At 40.4% G+C, this 24,520-nt stretch overlaps 1 protein-coding gene across 1 annotated transcript in view; it reads right to left on the bottom strand.

Annotated features, from left to right (window-relative positions):
* LOC126484656 (lachesin-like) overlaps positions 1 to 24,520 on the bottom strand; it is a 555,382-nt gene that overhangs the window by 332,863 nt on the left and 197,999 nt on the right. The window lies entirely within an intron of this gene.

The raw sequence follows: 24,520 nt of genomic DNA, 5'->3' as shown, positions 1-24,520 counted from the left end.
GCAATAACTTGTTGCTGAATTTAGTGGCATCTTGACAGGTGACGGAAAAATTCTACACTATCAAAAATGTGGGAAAACAATAAATAGACACCAGTGATCTCAAGCATTGCAGCATTTAGCAGGTAGAAAACACAGAACAGCCGCTTCGCGGACAACTTCTAGACAAGTTCTTTTTGGTGAAGCAGCTTCTTCGCCACATACCCTAGTTTCATACCTAGACTATTATGCAGATTTATGCACCACTTTTCTTTCGTGTGATAAGACTTTATATGAACTGAGAAGCCCAGCGCTCAGAAATTTTGTTACGAAATACACGAATTTTGAAACACCAAAAGAATAAATCAACATTAAGAAAATAGTATGAGTCAGCCTGTTGCGAAGAAATGCTAAGAAAAACCAGAAAAGAACGTGAAAATAATGAAAAATACGCGTAAGCATTGACAAATCGCCAGACGCTAGCGGTAGGTAAGCGGGAAATATTGAGGTAGTTGTGCTAATAAATGATGAAATAGCTTCCACGTGGCGTTTTTTATCTGCAGTTTTTATGGCCGAACGGAGTGAAATTTGATGGTGTTTTGCTTACGGATGGTGCTCCATGTGTGAAGAAAGCAGCCAAAGGAAAGGCCTTTAAGTAAGCTTCCCAGACATGATACACATAACTTATATCTGCATCTACATGGTTACTCTGCAATTCACACTTAAGTGCGTGGCAGAGGGTACATCGAGCCATTTTCATACTACTACTCAATCATTCTACTCTCGAATGGCGCGTGGGGAAAAGGAACTCCTAAATCTTTCCGTTCGAGCTCTGATTTCTTACTATGATGATCATTTCTCCTTACGTAGGTGGGTGTCAACAAAATATTTACGCATTCGGAGGAGGAAGTTGCTGACTGAAATTTCGTAAATAGATCTCGCCGCAAAGAAAACCGCCTTTGTTCCAGTAACTACCGCCCCAACTCGCTTATCATATCAGTGACACTCTCACGCCTATTGCGCGATAATACGAAACGAGCTGCCCTTATCTGCAACTTTTCGATGTCCTCCGTCAATTCTACCCGGTAAGGATCCTCCTATACCACGCAGCAATATTCCAGCAGAGGACGGACAAGTGTAATGTAGACTGTCTCTTTAGCGGGTTTGTCGCATCTTCTAAGTGTTCTGCCAAGAAAGCGCAGACTTTGTTTCGCCTTCCCCACAATATTATCTATGTGGTCTCTCCAATTTAAGTTGCTTGTAATTGTAATTCCTAGGTATTTAGTGGAATTGAGAGCCCTTAGATTTGTGCGATTTATTGTATACCCAAAATTTATCGGATATCTTTTAGTACCCAAGTGGATGACCTCGCACTTTTCTTTGTTTGTGCTAATTGCCACTTTTCACATCATAAAGAAATTCTCTATCATTCTGTAATTGGAACTGATTGTCTGCCGATTTTACTAGACGGTAAATTACAGCGTCATCTGCAAACAATCTAATGGGGCTGCTCATATTATCACCTAGATCACTTATATAAATCAGGAACAGCAGAGGGCCTAAGACACTACCTTGCGGAACGCCACATATCACTTCTGTTGATTTACCGTCTATCACTACGTAGTGTGACCTCTCTGAGAGGAAATCACGACTGCAGTCACACAACTGAGACGATACTCCATGTGCACGCAATTTGATTAATAGTCGCTTGTGAGGAACGGTATCAAAAACCTTCTGGAAATCTAGGAATATGGAATCGATCTGAGGTCCCATGTCGACAGCGCTCATTACTTCATGGGATTTTAAGGGCTAGCTGTGTTGCACACGAACCATATTTTCTCAATCCGTATTGGTTATGTATCAATAGGTCATTTTCTTCAAGTTGATTTATAATGTTAGAGTACAGTATATGCTCCAAAATCCTACTGCAAGTTGAGGTCAGTGATATGGGTCGGTAATTCAGTGGGTTACTCCTATTTCCTTTCTTGAATATTGGTGTGACCTGTGCTACTTTCCAGTCTTTAGGAACAAACCTTTCGTCAAGTGAGCGGTTGTATATGATTGCTAAGAAAGGCGCTATTGTGTCTGAATACTCTGAGAGGAACCTGATTGATATACTATCTGGACCGGAAAACTTGCCTTTCTTAAGTGATTTGAGTTGTTTCGCAACACCTAAGATATCTACTTTTATTTCACTCATGCAAACACCTGTTCTGGTTTAGAATTCTGTGATATTTACTTCGTCTTCTTTCGTGAGGAAATTACGGAAAACTGTATTTAGTAACTCCGCTTTAGTGGCACCACCATCGGTAACATTCCCATCGCTATCGCCAGTGACGGTATTGGCTGTTTTTTTTGCCACTGGTGTACTTAACATTTGACCAGAATCTCTTTCGGTTTTCTACCATATTTTGAGACAATATTTCATTGTGGAAACTGTTAAAGGCATCCCGCACTGACGTCCGCACTAAATTTCGAGCTTCCGTGAAACTTGACAGTCTTGTGGATTTTGCGTTCTTCTGAATTTGACATCCTTTTTTCGTTGCTTCTGCAACAGTGTTCTGACTTGTTTCGTGTACGTGGTGGACCAGTCCCATCTCTTATTAACTCATGCTATATGAATCTATCTATTGCTGTCAATACTGTATCTTTGAATAGGAGCCGTATCTGGTCTACACTTACATAATTAGCTTGGATGGAATGGAGACTCTCTCTTAGGAAGGCATGAAGCGAATTTTTATCTGCAGTTTTAAATAGATATATTTTGCGTTTATTTTTAGTGGTTTTAGTTGATATGGTTTTGAACCTCGCTACAATCACCTGGCGTTCACTAATCCCTGTATCCGTCACGACGGTCTCTATTAGATCAGGATTATTTGTGGCAAAGAAGTCAATTGTGTTTTCGCAAACATTTAAAATTAGTGTAGGCTCATGAACTATTTGTTGTTGTGGTCTTCAGCCCTGAGACTGGTTTGATGCAGCTCTCCATGCTACCCTATCATGTGCAAGTTTCTTCATCTCCCAGTACCTTCTGAATCTGCTTAGTGTATTCATCTCTTGGTCTCCCTCTACGATTTTTACCCTCCACGCTGCCCTCCAATGCTAAATTTGTGATCCCTTGATGTCTCAGAACATGTCCTACCAACCGATCCCTTCTTCTCGTCATGTTGTGCCACAAACTCCTCTTCTCCGCAATTCTATTCAATACCTCCTCATTAGTTATGTGATCTACCCATCTAATCTTCAGCATTCTTCTGTAGCACCACATTTCGTAAGTTTCTATTCTCTTCCTGTCCAAACTATTTATCGTCCATGTTTCACTTCCATACATTTCTACACTCCACACAAATACTTACAGAAACAACTTCCTGACAAATCTATACTCGATGTTAACAAGTTTCTCTTCTTCAGAAACGCTTTCCTTGCCATGGCCAGTCTACATTTTATATCCTCTCTACTTCGACCATCATCAGTTATTTTGCTCCCAAATAGCAAAACTCCTTTACTACTTTAAGTGTCTCATTTCCTAATCTAATTCCCTCAGCATCGCCCGACTTAATTCGACCACATTCCATTATCCTCGTTTTGCTTTTGTTGATGTTCATCTTATATCCTCCTTTCAAGACAATGTCCATTCCGTTCAGCTGCTCTTCAAAGTCCTTTGCTCTCTCTGACATAATTACAATGTCATCGGTGAACCTCAAAGTTTTTATTTCTTCTCCATGGATTTTAATACCTACTCCGAATTTTTCTATTGTATCCTTTACTGCTTGCTCAATATACAGATTGAATAACATTGGGGAGAGGCTACAACCCTGTCTCACTCCCTTCCCAACCACTGCTTCCCTTTCATGTCCCTCGACTCTTATAACTGCCATCTGGTTTCTGTACAAATTGTAAACAGTCTTTCGCTCCCTGTATTTTACGCCTACCACCTTTAGAATTTGGAGGAGTGTATTACAATCAACATTGTCAGAAGCTTTCTCTAAGTCTACAAATGCTAGAAACGTAGGTTTGCCTTTCCTTAATCTTTCTTCAAAGATAAGTCGTAGGGTCAGTATTGCCTCACGTGTTCCAACATTTCTACGGAATCCAAACTGATCTTCCCAGAGGTCCGCTACTACCAGTTTTTCCATTCGTCTGTACAGAATTCGCGTTAGTATTTTGCAGCTGTGACTTACTAAACTGATAGTTCGGTATTTTTCACATCTATCAACAAGTGCTTTCTTTGGGATTGGAATTATTATATTCTTCTTGGAGGGTACTTCTCCTGTCTCATGCATCTTCCTCACCAGATGGTAGAGTTTTTTCAGGACTGGCTTTCCCAAGGCCGTCAGTAGTTCTAATGGAATATTATTTACTCCCGGGCCTTGTTTCGCCTCAGGTCTTTCAGTGCTCTGTCAAAGTCTTCACGCAGTATCTTATCTCCCATTTCGTCTTCATCTACATCTCTTCCATTTCCATAATACTGTCCTCAAGCACATCGCCCTTGTATAAACCCTCTACATACTCCTTCCACCTTTCTGCCTTCCCTTCTTTGCTTAGAACTGGGTTTCCATCTGAGTTCTTGATATTCATACAAGTGGTTCTCTTCTCTCCAAAGGTCTCTTTAATTTTCCTGTAGGCAGTATCTATCTTACCCCTAGTGAGACAAGCCTCTACATCCCTACATTTGTCCTCTAGCCATCCCTGCTTAGCCATTTTGCACTTCCTCTCGATCTCATTTTTGAGACGTTTGTATTCCTTTTTGCCTGCTTCATTTACTGCATTTTTATATTTTCTCCTTTCATCAATTAAATTCAATATTTCTTCTGTTACCCAAGGATTTCTATTAGCCCTCGCCTTTTTACCTACTTGATCGTTTGCTGCCTTCACTACTTCATCCCTCAGAGCTACCCATTCTTCTTCTACTGTATTTCTTTCCCCCATTCCTGTCAATTGCACCCTTATGCTCTCCCTGAAACTCTCTACAACCTCTGGTTCTTTCAATTTATCCAGGTCCCAACTCCTTAAATTCCCACCTTTTTGCAGTTTCTTCAGTTTCAATCTGCAGTTCATAACCAATAGATTGTGGTCAGAATCCACATCTGCCCCTGGAAATGTCTTACAATATAAAACCTGGTTCCTAAATCTCTGTCTTACCATTATATAATCTATCTGATACCTTTTAGTATCTCCGGGATTCTTCCGATTCTTCCATGTATACAACCTTCTTTTATGATTCCTGAAGCGTGTTATCTATGATTAAGTTATGCTCTGTGCAAAATTCTACCAAATGGCTTCCTGTTTCATTTCTTAGCCCCAATCCATATTTATCTACTATGTTTCCTTCTCTCCTTTTTCCTACACTCGAATTCCAGTCACCCATGACTATTAAATTTTCGTCTCCCTTCACTATCTGAATAATTTCTTTTATCTCATCATACATGTCATCAATTTCTTCATCATCTGCAGAGCCAGTTGGCATATAAACTTGTACTACTGTAGTAGGCGTGGGCTTCGTGTCTATCTTGGCCACAAATATGCGTTCACTATGCTGTTTGTAGTAGCTTACCCGCACGCCTATTTTTTTTATTCGTTATTAAACCTACTCCAGCATTACCTGTATTTGATTTTGTATTTATAACCCTGTATTCACCTGACCAAAAGTCTTGTTCCTCCTGCCACCGAACTTCACTAATTCCTACTATATCTAACTTTAACCTATCCATTTCCCTTTTTAAATTTTCTACCTGCTCGCTTAAGGGATCTGACATTCCACGCTCCAATACGTAGAACGCCAGTTTTCTTTCTCCTGATAACGACGTCCTCTTGAGTAGTCCCCGCCCGGAGATCCGAATGGGGGACTATTTTACCTCCGGAATATTTTACCCAAGAGAACGCTATCATCATTTAACCATACAGCAAAGCTGCATGCCCCCGGGAAAAATTACGGCTGTAGTTTCCCCTTGCTTTCAGCCGTTCGGAGTACTAGCACAGCAAGGCCGTTTTGGTTATTGTTACAAGGCCAGATCAGTCAATCATCCAGACTGTTGCCCCTGGAACTACTGAAAAGGCTGCTGCCCCTCTTCAGGAGCAATACGTTTGTCTGGCCTCTCAACAGATACCCCTCCGTTGTGGTTGCACCTACGGTACGGCCATCTGTATCGCTGAGGCACGCAAGCCTCCCCACCAACGGCAAGGTCCATGGTTCATGGGTGGGGGGGGGGGGGGGGCGGCGGCTTATCGTTGAACTAATTATTCAAAGCAATTCTCAGAAAAAACGTTTAGTACAATTTCGGAAGTACCACCTGCTTTGAACATATATTTTCCCCAACAAATCGAGGGCAGATTGAAGTCTCCAGCAATTATAACTGTATGAGTGGGGTACTTATTTGTAATGAGATTCAAGTTTTCTTTGAACCGTTCAGCTACTATATCATCTGAGTCGGGGGTCGGTAAAAGAAGTCAATTACTACTTTGTTGTTGAGTATAACCTCTACCCATAGTAATTCACAGGAACTATCTATTTCAACTTCACTGAAAGTTAAACTACTACCAACAGACACACACACACCACCACCTACTTTATTTAATCTATCCTTCCTGAACACGGTTTGCGCCTCTGTAAAAATTTCGTCAGAGTTTATCTGCGGCTTTAGCCAGTTTTCTGTTCCTATAACGATTTCTGCTTTAGTGCTTTCTATCAGCGCTTGAAGCTCTGGTACTTTTCCAACACAGCTACAATTTACAACTACAATACCGACTGTTACTTGGTCGATTCTCGTCGTTTCCTTGCCTTGTAATCTTTGAGACTGGAGCCCTTTTTGATCTTTCCCAAGATCTATACCACGTCAATTTTCAAACGACGTAGCTGATAGTCCTTGGTACACAAAACGGATCAGAACACTGTTACAGAAACAACGAAAAACACATGGCGAATTTAAACAGACGCAAAAATCTCTAGGATTGGCGTTGGTTTACAGAAGCTCGAACTTTAACGCTGACTTCAATGCGAGATGCTTATAATAGTTTCCACAAAGAAACCTGGCAGAAAATCCAAAGAGATTCTGGTCGTATGTGAAGTATGCTAGCGGCAAAATACAGTCAATGGCTTTTGTCCGCGATAGCAATGGAAATACTATCGAAGACAGTGCTACCAAACCAGAGTTATAAAATACAGCCTTCCGAAATGCCTTCACAAAAGAAGACGAAGTAAATATTCCAGAATTAGAATCAAGAACTGCTGCCAACATGAGTAACGGAAGGGATAGCCTCGGAGTAGTGAAGCAACTTACATCACTTAATAAAACAACTTAAATAACTTAATAAAATTGAGTCTTCTAGTCCAGATTGTATACCAATTAGGTCCCTCTCGAAGTATGCTGATGGATTAGCTCCATGCTTAAAAATCGTATAGAACCGTTCACTCTACGAAAGATACGTACCCAAAGACTGTAAAGTTGCACAGGTCACACCAGTATTCAAGAAACTTAGTAGGAGCAATACACTAAATTACAGGCCCGTATCATTCACGTCGATATGGAGCAGGATTCTGGAACATTTTTTTGCGTTCGACCATTATGAATTACCTCGAAGAAAACGGTCTATTGGCACACAGTCAACAGGGATTTATAAAACATCGTTCTTGTGAAACGCAACTAGCTCTTTATTCGCACGAAGTGTTGGGTGTTATTGACAAAGGATTTCAGATTGATTCCGTGTTTCTGGATTTCCGGAAGACCTTTTGACACTGTATCACGCAAGCTGCTTGTAGTGAAATTGCGTGCTTATGGGATATCGTCTCAGTTATGTGATTGGATTCGTGATTTCCTGGCAGAGAGGTCACAGTTTGTAGTAATTGACGACAAGTCAGCGAATAAAAGAGAAGTGATCTCTGGCGTTCCCCAAGGTAGTGTTATAGGCCCTCTGCTGTTCCTTATATCTGTATAAACGGTTTGGAAGACAATCTGACCAGCCATCTTAGGTTGTCGTCAGATGACCTGTCGCTTATCGACTAGTAAAGTCCTCAGAAGATCAAAACAAATTGCAAAACGATTTAGAAAACGTATCTGTATGGTGCAAAAATTGGGAATTTTCTTTAAATAACGCGAAGTGTGAGATTATGCACATGAATGCTAAAACGAATTCTTTAAACTTCAGTTACACGATAAATCAGTCAAACCTAAAGGCCGTAAATTCAACTAAACACTAGGAATTACAATTACGAACAACTTAAACTGGAAAGGACATTTATAAAATGTTGTGGGGAAGGCTAACATAACACATCACCAAATGTCTCCTCTGAATACGAAAATATTTTGTTGACGCCGATCTACATAGGGAGAAACGATCACCGCGATAAAATAAGGGAAATAAGAGCTCTTACGCTACACGAGTTTGGAATAATAGAGAACTGTGAAGGTGGTTCGATGAACCCTCTGTCAGACACTTAAATGTGATTTGCAGAGTATCCATGTAGATGTAGGTGTAGATACTGAAAAAAAGATTGATTCGTTCAAACGTCCTAAAGTAGAAGAAATTAAACAGAAATTTTAAGTGTGTTCGAAAAAAATTGTAGATTTCGTACTACGTGTAACACTGGCACGATTTTGGAAGAGAAAATAGACGTTGGTGAAATTAAAAATGTGTGTATCAGTGATATTCCTTAGATGAAATATCTAAGACTGCCATCACGCGATGTTGATCGGTCCCCCTCCCGGCATCGTGCATTGTTTCGAGACAATTAACATTATCATGGAAAACTTTGAGAAAGCAGTAATTTCAATCCACCACCGAGTCAGCCTGATTGGTGAGTAATTTTCAAGATAAGTATTTACAGTTTTGTAATACTGAAATAAAATATTTTGTATTTTTATGCATATTTTTTATATTTTTCCTACGTAACAGAAATATGTTTAGAAGTCTTTTAGCGTATAAAAATCCGTTCCCTAGTGACCTTCTCTGGAGTCTACTTCACACTTGTGTAGTAGACGTCTAGACGGTGGCGTACACACGGCACGCCACAGCAGTGATCTGATGCTTACACGGCTGCCGCAGGGCGTGATACCTCGCTTTGTTTCATTCCTCCCCAGTATCTCATTGTAGCGTCAGCGAAATGGAACGGGTACAAACGATAGCACGGGTTTAAGTTAATAGTCATTTAAAAGGGGAAAACAGGATACAGTGGACTGATTCCATAAATTTAACAGGAACGGTTGCGGGTACTTTCACACCCTGTTTCAACAGCTCTGGAATGTTACTGAGTAATTCTTCCAGTATATTCGATGAATTACATGGGCTACTGATGTATGACACAAATTATCTTTCGATGGGGGATGTTGCGTTTCGACTGCAAAGATGCCTTCTTCGGCTATATGGAGAGAGTATCTTAATAGATGCAAGGAGAACTTTCAATTATATCTTTCTAGAAGTTGAAGGTACACGGAAATTGTCATCGGAATATTAAGCAAATCTCACTGGCGAAACAATTCAGCTTTAGAGCGTTCCAACTTTCACGACGTGAAACTATCAATTGCTTATATTTTTAGGTTAGCTGGAATTTCAACGAATGCGACATGGAACAGGGAAAATTAATGGTTTTGGTGCAGTTAAGCTATGCGTAGGCGCTTGTGGGACATTATGGAAATCATTACAAGAACAATGTGCGAAGGACTGCTGTACTCGACACAGTTCTTCGTGAGTTGAGAGTCGAAGGTTTGATGATGTCGGAGTTACTGACTAACATACGTTCTGTAAGAAGTAATTCTGAACGTAAGATTAATGGAGATTACTTTCTGTGTTTGGAAACTTCTGTCGATGGTGCATGTAAATCCGGAGGTGTCCTGGAGAGTCACCTCAGCAGAATCACAGTTGCGTAAATGCGGAAGCTAACCAAAAATACAATGTTGACCTATTCGATATGGATGAAGCCAAAACTTTGGTATCCGAAAGAATTACCCAGTTAGGCAGCGTTACAAAAGTCTTGATCATATTTGGCAGTCGTGGACTTTGGAACACGATGTGGACATTATTGAGACAAGGAATCAAAATCTGATTTGATCCATTAGAAACGGTTTGCGAAAAATGTATGCTCGCCAGAGAAACGCAGTGTGTTCTCCAGTCTCAATTCCAATGATAATACTTCACGCAACAGTGTATCTTATTTCCTTAAAGCATCTTGATCCCTGTTAAGAACCGTTGATTTGTCCTAATGTCATTATTAAAAGGTTGAAGCACCTTCTGGAGTAATCTACAAAAATTTCGTAGCTAAGCACCGAGCTGACATTTTCTTTATCGAATCACGAAATTCAAACATGTTTCTTTTACCTCATTTGTACCAATTTTGAGCAGACGAGCCTGAAGCCCAACAGCAGGTTGGTATTGTCCAGGGATTGTGGAGCCTCACCAAAGTCAGTAGCGCGAATTGAAACGCAGGCATTAGGGAGGGATGGCTGCAAACCCCAACAGCCAGTGATAGGCACTCGACCACACCTCCACCCCAGCAACATCAGCGCCCTCACACTGAGACCAATATAGCGCGGAGCATACGTGAGCTCAGCCCAGTCCGCGAGCTCAGCGTCAGCGTCATTGTGGCAGTTAAAATTTTAGACGAACTTGTACTGTTGTAAATGTCTGAGATTATACCTTAAGAGAACAGTTTGTTACTTAGTGCATCAAATGACGCTAATTCAGTCCATGACAGCGTAAATTACCCATTACTCCCGTGGCGAAGGAGTGTGTCAAAGTCAGGCAAATCTCTTATTCATTTATGCAGTAACGTTAAATAATATTTCACGTGTTTTGTTTGATGAGACTTCTTCCAGAGAAACCAAAGAACCCACGGCTATGTCCAGACCAAAACAGTTTCATCTGGTGACAACACTCATTACTGTGACGAAGGTGCAGCTTCGGTACTCGTGGTACTCATAATACACCGGAACTGTAATGTACCCTCACATCACCATTCAGTGAAACCACTTCCTGGTGTGCAGAACGAAAGGACGAAAGTAACTTTCGCAGAATGTGTAACTGCCAAGTAGAATAGCTTGATGAAACTTGGACGATGCGTCTACACTACCGTAAAGGACACTCCAGTACAGTACAGACGGTAACTGAAAGAAATCCACATTGAGACGAACACAAATGATAATTTCAGTAAAAGGCAATGACTGTACTGAAGCTACCGCGATTCGTGACGGTCCCCTGGACATTATAAAGAACGGGACATGGTTGTTAATAGATTGTGTGATCACCACGGGCTCACCAACGTGGTCCCATGCTGGTCATAACACTGGAAAAGAATTCTTATGGCAGGGCGTTCCATTTCTCCGCCAGTGCAATTGAAAACTGCTGGATGGTCGTTGGTGCGCGTGGACATGCTGCGATATCTCTTCCGAAGGGAATCCACATTTCCTCGAAGGGATGTCAGTCGGGAAAATGGGATAGGCGAATTGTCATCCACAAGTACACTACTGACCATTAAAATTGCTACACCAAGAAGAAATGCGGATGATAAACGGATATTCATTGGACAAATATATTATACTAGAACGGACATGTGATTACATTTTCACGCATTCGGGCGCATAAATCCTGAAAAATCAGTACTCAGAACAACCACTTCTGGCCGTAATAACGGCCTTGATAAGCCTAGGTATTGAGTCAAACAGAGCTTGAATGGGGTGTACAGGTACAGCTGCCCATGCAGCCTCAACGCGATACCACAGTTCATCAAGAGTAGGGACTGGCGTATTGTGACGAGCCAGTTGCTCGGCCACTATTTAGACGTTTTCAATTGGTGAGAGATCTGGAGAATGTGCTGGTCAGGGCAGCAGTCGAACATTTTCTATATCCAGAAATGCCCGTACAGGACCTGCAACATGCGGTCGTGCATTATCGTGATGAAATATAGGGCTTCGCAGGGATCGAATGAAGGGTAGAGCCACGGGTCGTAACACATCTGAAATGTAACGTCCATTGTTCAAAGTGCCATCAATGCGAACAAGAGGTGACCGAGACGTGTAACCAATGGCACCCCATACCGTCACGCCGGTTGATACGCCAGTATAGCGATGACGAATACACGCTTCCAATGTGCATTCACCGCCATGTCGCCAAACACGGATTCGACCATCATGAAGCTGTAAACAGAATCTGGATTCATCCGAAAAAATGACGTTTTGCCATTCGTGCACCCAGGTTCGTCGTTGAGTACACCATCACAGGCGCTCCTGTCGGTGATGCAGAGTCAAGGGGAACCGCAGCCGTGGTCTCCGAGGTGATAGTACATGCTGCTGCAAACGTCGTCGAACTGTTCGTGCAGATGGTTGTTGTCTTGCAAACGTCCCCATAGTTGACACAGGGATCGAGACGTGGCTGCACGATCCGTTAGAGCAGGGCTTCACAACATACGTGCTCGCGGAGCAAGCTGTGAGAAGCAAGGCGCGAGCAGGGAGCAGCGCGAGCACGCTACCCGCACTACCGGACCAGAGTGGAGAGTGGGGAAAGTCACGTGGGGCACACAACAGCTGCCGCCAGTCAAAGTAAATCCGCGGCCACCTGCGGGGATATCTCTCACGAATTATTACTGCGACAAATGAAACAAATAAAGGAGAATGTACACATGCCACATGATTTTATTAGCTTAGTGTATGCCCCTACATTCGCATTAATTTGTGAACTGTTACACAATAAAAGGTGCCACTGAAGTGTGGGATCTTGTACTTTATGCCCTTTACAATCGCATCTATGTTCGGAGTAATTGTCCTTGTGCAATTTAGGCGCAGCGTGCAGTTTAAATTTCGATCAGACAATGCGTTTCTCAGGCGCGTCTTGTTACATTTCATTGCAGAGAACAGTTGTTCACAAACATACGTGGAACCGAACATTGATATTATTGTAGCCGCCAGTTTGTGCAAACGAGGAAATCTATCCTGAGGGAAGTGTCTGTAGAATTCCAAAATGTTTTTCTTGTTCTGAAATTTGTCTCTGTATTCTCTGTCACACTGCAGGTCAATAATTTCTTGCTGCAGCTCAGGACGAATCTCTTAAATATTCGCTGAATATGGAGAGAACAGATAAAAATGACTGTCTAGTGCTGTCAGATCTTGAAAGCGCTGATCAACTAAACTATGTGAATAACGTTCACAGTCTTTGTGAACATCTTGCATGGATGATAATTTAGGAAAATGAGCTAGGATTTCCTGTTTCCAGCTGACTCACCCAAAGTGTCAATTTCATTTTAAAAGCTCGTATTCGATCTATGAAATGAGTAATTAGCAGATCTTTACCTTGTCGTAAAATGTTCAAAGCATTCAGTTGGCTAGTTACATCTGCTAAGAACGCGAGATCACATTTAAACGTGCGCGCGCATTTCCCCTCTCTCCCCTCCCTCACTACTCCGCGACCTTGCAGCTGCTCGCGAGCACGTGCCTGAGCAGACGCGAGTACTCGCGCTCAAAACCGGCCAGTTGTTAAGCCCTGCGTTAGAGCCATGCGCATAAAACGCCTGTCATGACTGCTAGTGATACGAGGCCGTTGGGATCCACCGATTCCATATTCTGCTAACAGTCATTGGAAATCGACCAACGAGAGCAGCAATGTCGCGATACGATAAACCGCAATCGCGATAGGCTACAATCCGACCTTTATCAAAGTCGGAAACGTGATGGTACTCATTTCTCCTCCTTACACGAGGCATCACAACAACGTTTCCCCAGGCAACGGCGGTAAACTGCTGTTTGTGTATGAGAAATCGGTTGAAAACTTTCCTCATGTCAGCACGTTGTGGGTGTCGCCACTGGCGCCAACCTTGTGTGAATGCTCTGAAAAGCTAATCATTTGCGTATCACAGCCCCTTCTTCCTGTCGGTTAAATTTCGCGTCTGTAGCACGTCATCTTCGTGGTGTAGCAATTTTAATGGCCAGTAGTGTACAAAGTCATAGACGAATGCACCCTGACAAGTGGCAAAAGCGAAATGAGTACAGTGCCACAATAATGCTGGTTGTTGAGTATAACGCTTTGAAAAATTTTGAGGTCGCTATGCCAACGCAACATTATGTCTCTACATACAGTAACACGTGTCAACAAAATGATCATGTTCGACAATGCGCAGGTGGAGGAGTTGGTCGAAACTGAGGATGTATTGCGAATAAACTGGCCTTCCCGCTCCTCTGACTTTAAGGGACGGTTTGGGAGGACGTATTACAGTACGTCTTCATGCGACAACGAGCATCCGGCAGTTATCAGATGTTCAAATGTGGGTGAAATCTTATGGGACTTAACTGCTAAGGTCATCAGTCCCTGAGCGTACACACTACTTAACCTAAATTATCCTAAGGACAAACACACACACCCATGCTCGAGGGAGGACTCGGACCTCCGCCGGGACCAGCCGCACAGTCCATGACCGCAGCGCCAGCAATTATCAATAGCGCTGGTGTAGGAATGGCGCGCTGTGTCTCCAAAACTCTTTACCAACCTTGCGACCAGCATGGGTGCAGATTGCAGAGTATGCATTGCCGTGCGCGATGATCAGACACCCTATTAAGAACCACGTTTCCCATTTTGTAATGGCCTGAGGAACCTTCGTGACTCGCGGTGACTTCAGTGAATCACATTCTTGCGATAAAAGTGTCATTTGTGTTAGTCTCATTGCGTATTTCTTTCAGTTACCATCTGTAGTATACTGTGCCAATTCTTTTATGTGTGGTCCAAGTTTCAACGAGCTAAGTTACATCGCAGACAAACATCGTGCAAAAGTTACCTTCATCGTTAACTCTGCGCTCCAGAGTAACTTTGCAACGCTCGTTTCGACGAACACGTTTTGCAACCGAGTGCGTGCGTGTAAACTAGACTGACGCCCTCACTGCCCCACACGTGACCGTGTTAACGCCACAGTTTCCGTGTGGCTTTCGGACGGCCCCAGCCCGTGCTGCGTACATGCGAAAGCCACCATGAGGCCACGTACACGGTGGTGTGTAGACGGCGGCTCTATAGACAGCCCTAGGGTTCCATTTTTTAGCGGAAGTGGAGGGCAGGCGAGAGGTACCACAGCAAAGTGAACTAATCACAGGATGCAGTAAGGAAGATATGGATCAGCAAACGCCTAAGTTGTTTTCCTGCCTGATGCTACTGACGTTGTAGCGGCCAGGTGCCGGCAGAAACAGTTTCAGCCGCCCCTGCAAGGCGGTCGGGTACTGGCTCGGCTCGCCCCCGCACCCGCCCCCAGCCCCCGCCCCCGCTTCACAGTTTTTAAACGCGAGGCGCTCAGCGGACGCGACGACAGACGCCCCGGGTCACGCAGCACCGTTTATTGGAATTCCTGCCCGGACAAGACACATGGCGTCCTCTCGCCACGCCTACCTACCCTCACCCCCCAACCCCCACCCCCAGTCCTGTCAAGCGGCGACACTTGCCTTCCATTCCCTTCCCTGGCTTTCCATCCCTTTCCTTCCCTTCAGTACCCTCTGGGCCTCTTAAGGCCCGCTTACAGCCCGCGATTTGCTGTTGCTGTGTACCAGTAACACTTCTCAACACTCATCTCCATCTACGAGGGTCTTTGTAAAAGTAAATAATTCCCCAGACAGTTTTATTCCAAGTAATGAAACAATATATTTTAAGAGGGTGCTGTTCCAAAGCTCGTGCTATTTCAAAAAGTCGTGATTCACCACCAACAGCTCCTGATAAAAATGTTCGTACTATACAATCAGTTTCAGTCCACAAACCATAATCTGGTGTCATAAATACGTAGGTTGGATAAAGAACAGTGGCAACACCACCATAATGTGTTGGATGTGCGTCACTTGGCACGTCCGCTGTGTGTATCTGACAGCAGGTCAGCTGAAGTAGTGCGATGAACGGCGACGTCTGTTGCAGGGCGTACTGTCTGACAGCGCGGAATGCCAGTTCGAGCGACCTAAATGCTTAAGAAACACGAAGAACGTGCGTGTATCAACAGTGAAGTACACAAGGTGAAGGGCTCAACAGTGTCTCCTTCTGGCACTGCATCCCACACATTCTTCATGACAGTGTACAATGCTTCGTGGCGAATCCCGTGCAGGCGCTCCTGCTTACATGGGGGTGGGAGATGCCGGAACATTCACCGTATTCACCCGATACAATTACGACCTGTTCTCTAAAACGAAGGAACCTCTTCGTGGCACGCGCTACAACACGAGAAGAAACACCGTTCGTGCCACAGTGTGGTCCTTCCAAGATATCGTCAGAGATGGATGCATTGACAGTGTACGACACCTTCCATCTCTGCGGTGAAAGTTGATAGTGATGTGTGGCGATTTAATGAGCGCATGTAAAACGGTGAACGCCTTTCAGTGTCGTCTTGTATGAACTATAGCCGTGTCAGCACTACTTTTTATCCCACCCATGTATTTACAACATGCTTCCGTGTCGTACCGGGTGTGATCCCCACATGACTGACTGGCCCGACCGCCTCACATTTATGTTCCTATAATTATTTGGTGGCACCTGAAGATGAAGCTTTAAGCTTCGAAACCTGTTGTGAACAAATTAAGTAATTTGCTGTAGTTCCATGGACTCGAAAATGATTAAGAAACTGTATGATATCAACTTTAGTTGTGCAAGGAAAAAACACCAAATGTATTGTTAACAATCTATTGGCTCCATGTTGCAAAGAGCTTCTTACTTAATACCTTAATTATGCGAATTTTGTAACTATTTCTATCGGTACCGACAATCATTAATCTACTAAATTATTTCCTCTCATTGTCAGATATTTCAAACCTGAAATTGAGCTACATTTAAAGTTGTTAGATTTCTGTTCTCTCGAAAAAGGAACATCAGCTGTCTTATTACAGCGTGTACAGCACGTTCTATAGGCCCACTGTTTGGAGTCAAAATCTGTCTCTCAGATGGCAATGCGAATAGTAAGTCTGCTGGTGTTAAGAAAGGAGATAAAGAAAACGTTTTAAGCAAATTAGAAATAAGTCTGAAAATGTCTCTTGTATGGATTGGTTGCATGGCACATGTAATTCACAGCAACGTATAAACAGTAGTAGGCAAGTTACCAATCGACGTAGAAAACACTGTGTGTAAAATTTATAAGTATTTCTATTTACAGTGTGGAACGACTAAAGGAATTCTGCCAAATTGTGAATATTGCATACCAGCAAATACTGGCTCACAGCAGCACAAGCAGGTTAGCATTACTGCCTTCACTTCAAAGGACTGTGAAATTGTATCCTGCTTTAAAATCATTTTTCTTGTCAGAAACAGTGTGCCCTGCTGCTTTGCATTCAATTCTCAATAACGAGGAGTCAGAATAATGGTTACAGTTTGTGCACAGTCAGCTACATATCTTTCAAATCAGAATTATAGAAACTGAAAGGCAGAATATTTGTGTTGCAGAACCGTTAGGCTGTCATGAGCTACTAAAAACAAAGGTAAAAAATAGGAGAGAGAATTTTTTGAAACTCCAAGCTAAATCCTTGAGTGTGAGTGACCAGCTGTAGATAGATTTTATTCAGCTGTAAATATGTTCTACTGTGTAGCATATGACTATTTGGTTTCAGGGATTCAGAAATTTCCATATTACACCGAATTCTGTTGGTGTGAAATCAAAACAAAATAGATGTTGAGGCCAGGATGTCAACAAAACGAGGCACAGTTAATGCTATCCTTGACTGTCAATCTCGTTTGATGAATTTTGTATGGCTAAAACGATTATAGTAGAAAAATTATGTGAATGGAATGCTAACAGTGTAGCGATACAGGATAGATGGGTGGAAATTTTCAAACTATTCAAGGAGAAAAACATTGAAATAACAATCCTCCCTAAGTCATAGTGTTTATCCTTTGCCTTCCTAGCTCAAATGCACCCATAAAAAGTATTTTGGAAAAATGAATAAGTACTGGTCATGTGTAAAAACCAATATTTTGGAATCTACGATGGCAAATTCTTTAATACTAAAATCTAATTTCGCTTTCCTATGCATGAAAATGTATGACAGACCGTTGGGTCTCCGAAAGGTTTGTGAAAATATTCACGCCAGTGCAAAATATGTAAATAAGCCAACATGAATGCCTGCATGATGTTTGTTCCATGCATGAAAGATTTATGAGAAATGTTAAATTGTTTTAAATGCGAGTGTGCTCTTTCATTTACCTCCTTTGTACTAGCTTTATATAAATAAAAATGGCTCCTTTTACCTTTGCAATGCAGTTTCCTTACATGAATATCGACGGTAAAAGTCGTCATAATATTATTATTATTTCTTTACTTTCTCAGACATTAAGTCTGGTTAAAAATGGAAAGTGACGCTGACCTTCATCAAGCGTGACTTCCTTTTAACTGTACAGTATATGTTACATTGCATTTAGGAACTTCCGGTTAATTGAACAAGTGTCATTTAATTACAGATTTCTGTAGTTGTATATATAAGTTTGGATGTAGCTGTATTGCATTGATGTACTGGTGGATATTGTGTGGTATGACTCCTATAGTTGATAGTATAATTGGTATAATGTCAACTTTATCCCGATGCCACAAGTCCTTGACTTCCTCAGCCAGTTGGATGTATTTTTCAATTTTTTCTCCTGTTTTCTTTTGTATATTTGTTGTATTGGGTATGGATATTTCGATTAGTTGTGTTAATTTCTCCTTTTAATTGGTGAGTATGATGTCAGGTTTGTTATGTGGTGTTGTTTTATCTGTTATAATGGTTCTGTTCCAGTATAATTTGTATTCATCGTTCTCCAGTACATTTTGTGGTGCATACTTGTATGTGGGAACATGTTGTTTTATAAGTTTATGTTGTAAGGCAAGCTGTTGATGTATTATTTTTGCTACATTGTCATATCTTCTGGGGTATTCTGTATTTGCTAGTATTGTACATCCACTTGTGATGTGATCTACTGTTTCTATTTGTTGTTTGCAAAGTCTGCATTTATCTGTTGTGGTATTGGGATCTTTAATAATATGCTTGCTGTAATATCTGGTGTTTATTGTTTGATCCTGTATTGCAATCATGAATCCTTCCATCTCACTGTATATATTGCCTTTTCTTAGCCATGTGTTGGATGCGTCTTGATCGATGTCTGGCTGTGTTAGATGATACGGGTGCTTGCCATGTAGTGTTTTCTTTTTCCAATTTACTTTCTTCGTATCTGTTGATGCTATGTGATCTAAAGGGTTGTAGAAGTGGTTATGAAATTGCAGTGGTGTAGCCGATGTATTTATATGAGTGATTGCTTTGTGTATTTTGCTAGTTTCTGCTCGTTCTGTAAAGAATTTTCTTAAATTGTCTACCTGTCCATAATGTAGGTTTTTTTATGTCGATAAATCCCCTTCCTCCTTCCTTTCTGCTTAATGTGAATCTTTCAGTTGCTGAATGTATGTGATGTATTCTATATTTGTGGCATTGTGATCGTGTAGTGTATTGAGTGCTTCTAGGTCTGTGTTCCTCCATTTCACTACTCCAAATGAGTAGGTCAATATTGGTATAGCATAAGCATTAATAGCTTTTGTCTTGTTTCTTGCTGTCAATTCTGTTTTCAGTAAGTTTGTTAGTCTTTGTCTATATTTTTCTTTTAGTTTTTCTTTAATATTTGTATTATCTATTCCTATTTTTTGTCTGTATCCTAGATATTTATAGGCATCCATTTTTTCTATCGCTTCTATGCAGTCACTGTGGTTATCCAATATGTAATCTTCTTGTTTAGTGTGTTTTCCCTTGACTATGCTATTTTTCTTACATTTGTCTGTTCCAAAAGCCATATTTATATCATTGCTGAATACTTCTGTTATCTTTAGTAATTGGTTGAGTTGATTGGTTGAGTTGTTGATTTGTTGCTGCCAGTAGTTTTAGATCATCCATGTATAGCAGATGTGTGATTATGTTCCAGTAATATTGTATCCATAATTTGTATTATTTAGCATGTTGGATAGTGGGTTTAGAGCAAGGCAGAACCAGAAAGGACTTAATGAGTCTCCTTGGTATATTCCACACTTAATCTGTATTGGCTGTGATGTGATATTATTTGAATTTGTTTGGATATGAAGTGTGGTTTTCCAATTTTTCATTACTATGTTTAGGAACTGTATCAATTTAGGATCTACTTTGTATATTTCCAATATTTGTAGTAACCATGAGTGGGGTACACTATCAAAAGTTTTTGGTAATCAATGTATGCGTAGTGTAGCGACCTTTGTTTAGTTTTAGCTTGATATGTCACCTCTGCATCTATTATCAGTTGCTCTTTACATCCTCGTGTTCCATTGCAACAGCGTTTTTGTTCTTCATTTATATTTTTGTTCTGTGTTGTATGTGTCATTAATTTCTGTTTAATGACTGAAGTTAATATTTTGTATATTGTTGGTAGGCATGTTATGGGGCGATATTTAGCTGGGTTCGCTGTGTCTGCTTGATCTTTAGGTTTCAGATATGTTATTCCGTGTGTAAGTGTATCAGGGAATGTGTATGGGTCTGCAATGTAACTGTTAAATAATTTAGTTAGATGTGAATGTGTTGAGGTGAATTTCTTTAGCCAGAAATTTGCTATTTTATCTTTTCCAGGGGCTTTCCAATTGTGAGTAGAATTAATTGCTTGGGTGACTTCATGTTGCAAAATTATCATTTCAGGCATTTGTGGTATCATCTTGTACGTATCTGTTTCTGCTTGTATCCACCATGCATGCCTGTTATGTTGTACCGGGTTTGACCATATGTTGCTCCAGAAGTGTTCCATGTCTGTTATGTTTGGTGGATTGTCTATTTTAATGTGTGTGTTATCTATTGTCTGGTAAAATTTCTTTTGGTTTGTGTTGAATGTTTGGTTTTGTTTCCTTCTATTTTCACTTTTTTTGTATCTTCTAAGTCGTTTGGCCAATGCTTGTAATTTCTGCTTCTTTTCATCTAATTGCTCTATCACTTCTTGTTGTGAGATTTTACCTAACCTTTTTCGTTTTTTTTCTGACATTTCATTACTTATAAATTGTGTTAGCTGTCTGATGTCTTTTCTCAGTTTTTCTATTCTGATCTGTAGCCTGTGTTGCCATGCTGGTTTTGTGGGTTTCTTCTGTGTGTTGGTTGGTTCTGATCTCTGCCTAGTGTGTATATTTAGTGTAGTGAGTGCTCCTATATAAACCAGTAGTTGTAACTCTTAAATAGTTGTGTTTATTATTATTATTATTATTATTATTATTATTATTATTATTATTATTATTTCCTTCACTTTCTCAGACGTTAAGTCCGGTTAAAAATGGAGTGACGCAGACCTTGATCAAGCGTCACTTCCTTTTAACTGTACGGTATGTGTTATATTGCATTTAGGAACTTTCGGGTAATTGAACATGTATCAATAATTACGGATTTCTGTAGTTGTATATATATGTTTGGATGTAGCTGTATTGCATTGATGTACTGGTGGATATTGTGTGGTATGACTCCTGTAGTTGATAGTATAATTGGTATGATGTCAACTTTATTCTGATGCCACATGTCTTTGATTTCCTCAGCCAGTTGGATGTATTTTTCAATTTTTTCTCCTGTTTTCTTTTGTATATTTGTTGTATTGGGTATGGATATTTCGATTAGTTGTGTTAATTTCTTCTTTTTATTGGTGAGTATGATGTCAGGTTTGTTATGTGGCGTTGTTTTATCTGTTGTAATGGTTCTGTTCCAGTATAATTTGTATTCATCATTCTCCAGTACATTTTGTGGTGTATACTTGTATGTAGGAACGTGTTGTTTTAAAAGTTTATGTTGTAAGGCAAGCTGTTGATGTATTATTTTTGCGACATTGTCATGTCTTCTGGGGTATTCTGTATTTGCTAGTATTGTACATCCGCTTGTGATGTGATCTACTGTTTCTATTTGTTGTTTACAAAGTCTGCATTTATCCATTGTGGTATTGGGATCTTTAATAATATGCTTGCTGTAATACCTGCTGTTTATTGTTTGATCCTGTATTGCAATCATGAATCTTTCGGTCTCACTGTATAGATTGCCTTTTCTTAGCCATGTGTTGGATGCGTCTTGATCGATGTGTGGCTGTGGTAGATGATACGGGTGCTTGCCATGAAGTGTTTTCTTTTTACAATTTACTTTCTTCGTATGTGTTGATGTTATGTGATCTAAAGGGTTGTAGAAGTGGTTATGAAATTGCAGTGGTGTAGCCGATGTAATTATATGAGTGATTGCCTTGTGTATTTTGCTAGTTTCTGCTCGTTCTAGAAAGAATTTTCTTAAATTGTCTACCTGTCCATAATGTAGGTTTTTTATGTCAATAAATCCACTTCCTCCTTCCTTTCTGCTTAATGTGAATCTTCCTGTTGCTGAATGTATGTGATGTATTCTATATTTGAGGCATTGTGATCGTGTAAGTGTATTGAGTGCTTCTAGGTCTGTGTTACTCCATTTCACTACTCCAAATGAGTAGGTCAATATTGGTATGGCATAAGTATTTATAGCTTTTGTCTTGTTTCTTGCTGTCAATTCTGTTTTCAGTATTTTTGTTAGTCTTTGTCTATATTTTTCTTTTAGTTTTTCTTTAATATTTGTATTATCTATTCCTATTTTTTGTCTGTATCCTAGATATTTATAGGCATCCGTTTTTTCCATCGCTTCTATGCAGTCGCTGTGGTTATCCAATATGTAATCTTCTTGTTTAGTGTGTTTTCCCTTGACTATGCTATTTTTCTTACATTTGTCTGTTCCAAAAGCCATACTTATATCATTGCTGAATCCTTCTGTTATCTTTAGTAATTGGTTGAGTTGTTGATTTGTTGCTGCCAGTAGTTTTAGATCATCCATGTATAGCAAATGTGTGATTTTGTGTGGGTATGTTCCAGTAATATTGTATCCATAATTTGTATTATTTAGCATGTTGGATAGTGGGTTCAGAGTAAGGCAGAACCAGAAAGGACTTAATCAGTCTCCTTGGTATATTCCACACTTAATCTGTATTGGCTGTGATGTGATATTATTTGAATTTGTTTGGATATGACGTGTGGTTTTCCAATTTTTCATTACTATGTTTAGGAACTGTATCAATTTAGGATCTACTTTGTATATTTCCAATATTTGTAGTAACCATGAGTGGGGTACACTATCAAAAGTTTTTGGTAATCAATGTATGCGTAGTGTAGCGACCTTTGTTTAGTTTTAGCTTGATATGTCACCTCTGCATCTATTATCAGTTGCTCTTTACATCCTCGTGCTCCTTTGCAACAGCGTTTTTGTTCTTCATTTATAATTTTGTTCTGTGTTGTATGTGTCATTAATTTCTGTTTAATGACTGAAGTTAATATTTTGTATATTGTTGGTAGGCATGTTATGGGGCGATATTTAGCTGGGTTCGCTGTGTCTGCTGGATCTTTAGGTTTCAGATGTGTTATTCCGTGTGTAAGTGTATCAGGGAATGTGTATGGGTCTGCAATGTAACTGTTAAATAATTTAGTTAGATGTGAATGTGTTGAGGTGAACTTCTTTAACCAGAAATTTGCTATTTTATCATTTCCAGGGACTTTCCAATTATGAGTGGAATTAATTGCTTGGGTGACTTCATGTTGCAAAATTATCACTTCAGGCATTTGTGGTATCATCTTGTATGTGTCTGTTTCTGCTTGTATCCATCGTGCATGCCTGTTATGTTGTACCGGGTTTGACCATATGTTGCTCCAGAAGTGTTCCATGTCTGTTATGTTTGGTGGATTGTTTATTTTAATGTGTGTGTCATCTATTGTCTGGTAAAATTTCTTTTGGTTTGTGTTGAATGTTTGGTTTTGTTTCCTTCTATTTTCACTTTTTTTGTATCTTCTGAGTCGTTTGGCTAATGCTTGTAATTTCTGCTTCTTTTCGTCTAATTGCTCTGTCGCTTCTTGTTGTGAGATTTTACCTAACCTTTTTCGTTTTTTTTCCGAGATTTCATTTCTTATAAATTGTGTTAGTTGTCCGATGTCTTTTCTCAGTGTTTCTATTTTGATCTGTAGCCTGTGTTGCCATGCTGGTTTTGTGGGTTTCTTCTGTGTGTTGGTTGGTTCTGATCTCTGCCTAGTGTGTATATTTAGTGTAGTGAGTGCTCCTATATAAACCAGTAGTTGTAACTCTTCCATAGTTGTGTTTTCATTTATTTTGTTGTGTATGATTGTGTTGATAGTTTTTATTGTTGTTTCGACTTGTGGGTTATTTGGTGTTCTATGCAAGAATGGTCTAATGTCTGTATTTGTGTCTTTGTATTCTATATATGTTAGCTGAAATTTTTCTTCTATATCTAACATCTGTGTCACTTCGTGTTCTATTTGTGCTTGTTCTGGTGGCTGTCTTAAGATTTCGTTTTCCTCTGATTGTTTAATTGGTGCGTGTTGTTCTTTGTTTGTTTGCTCTGGGATGTTTGAGTCCATTACTGTATTTTCTTCTTCATCTGATTGCACATTATTTTGTTCCAGTATTTGTTGTACTTGTTGTTTGATGTTTTCTAATTCTGACTGGGGTATCCTGTTATTTTTTATTATTACACGGATCTGATCAGCTAGTCGTTGTTCTGTTAAAAATTTTAATTCTGGGTATCTGATAATAAATGTTGT

The sequence above is a fragment of the Schistocerca serialis genome, chromosome 6 (assembly GCF_023864345.2).
Source record: "Schistocerca serialis cubense isolate TAMUIC-IGC-003099 chromosome 6, iqSchSeri2.2, whole genome shotgun sequence".
Lineage (NCBI taxonomy): Eukaryota > Metazoa > Arthropoda > Insecta > Orthoptera > Acrididae > Schistocerca > Schistocerca serialis.
Note: the sequence above shows the minus strand (reverse complement) of the source record. Positions and strands in the feature narration are given on the sequence as shown.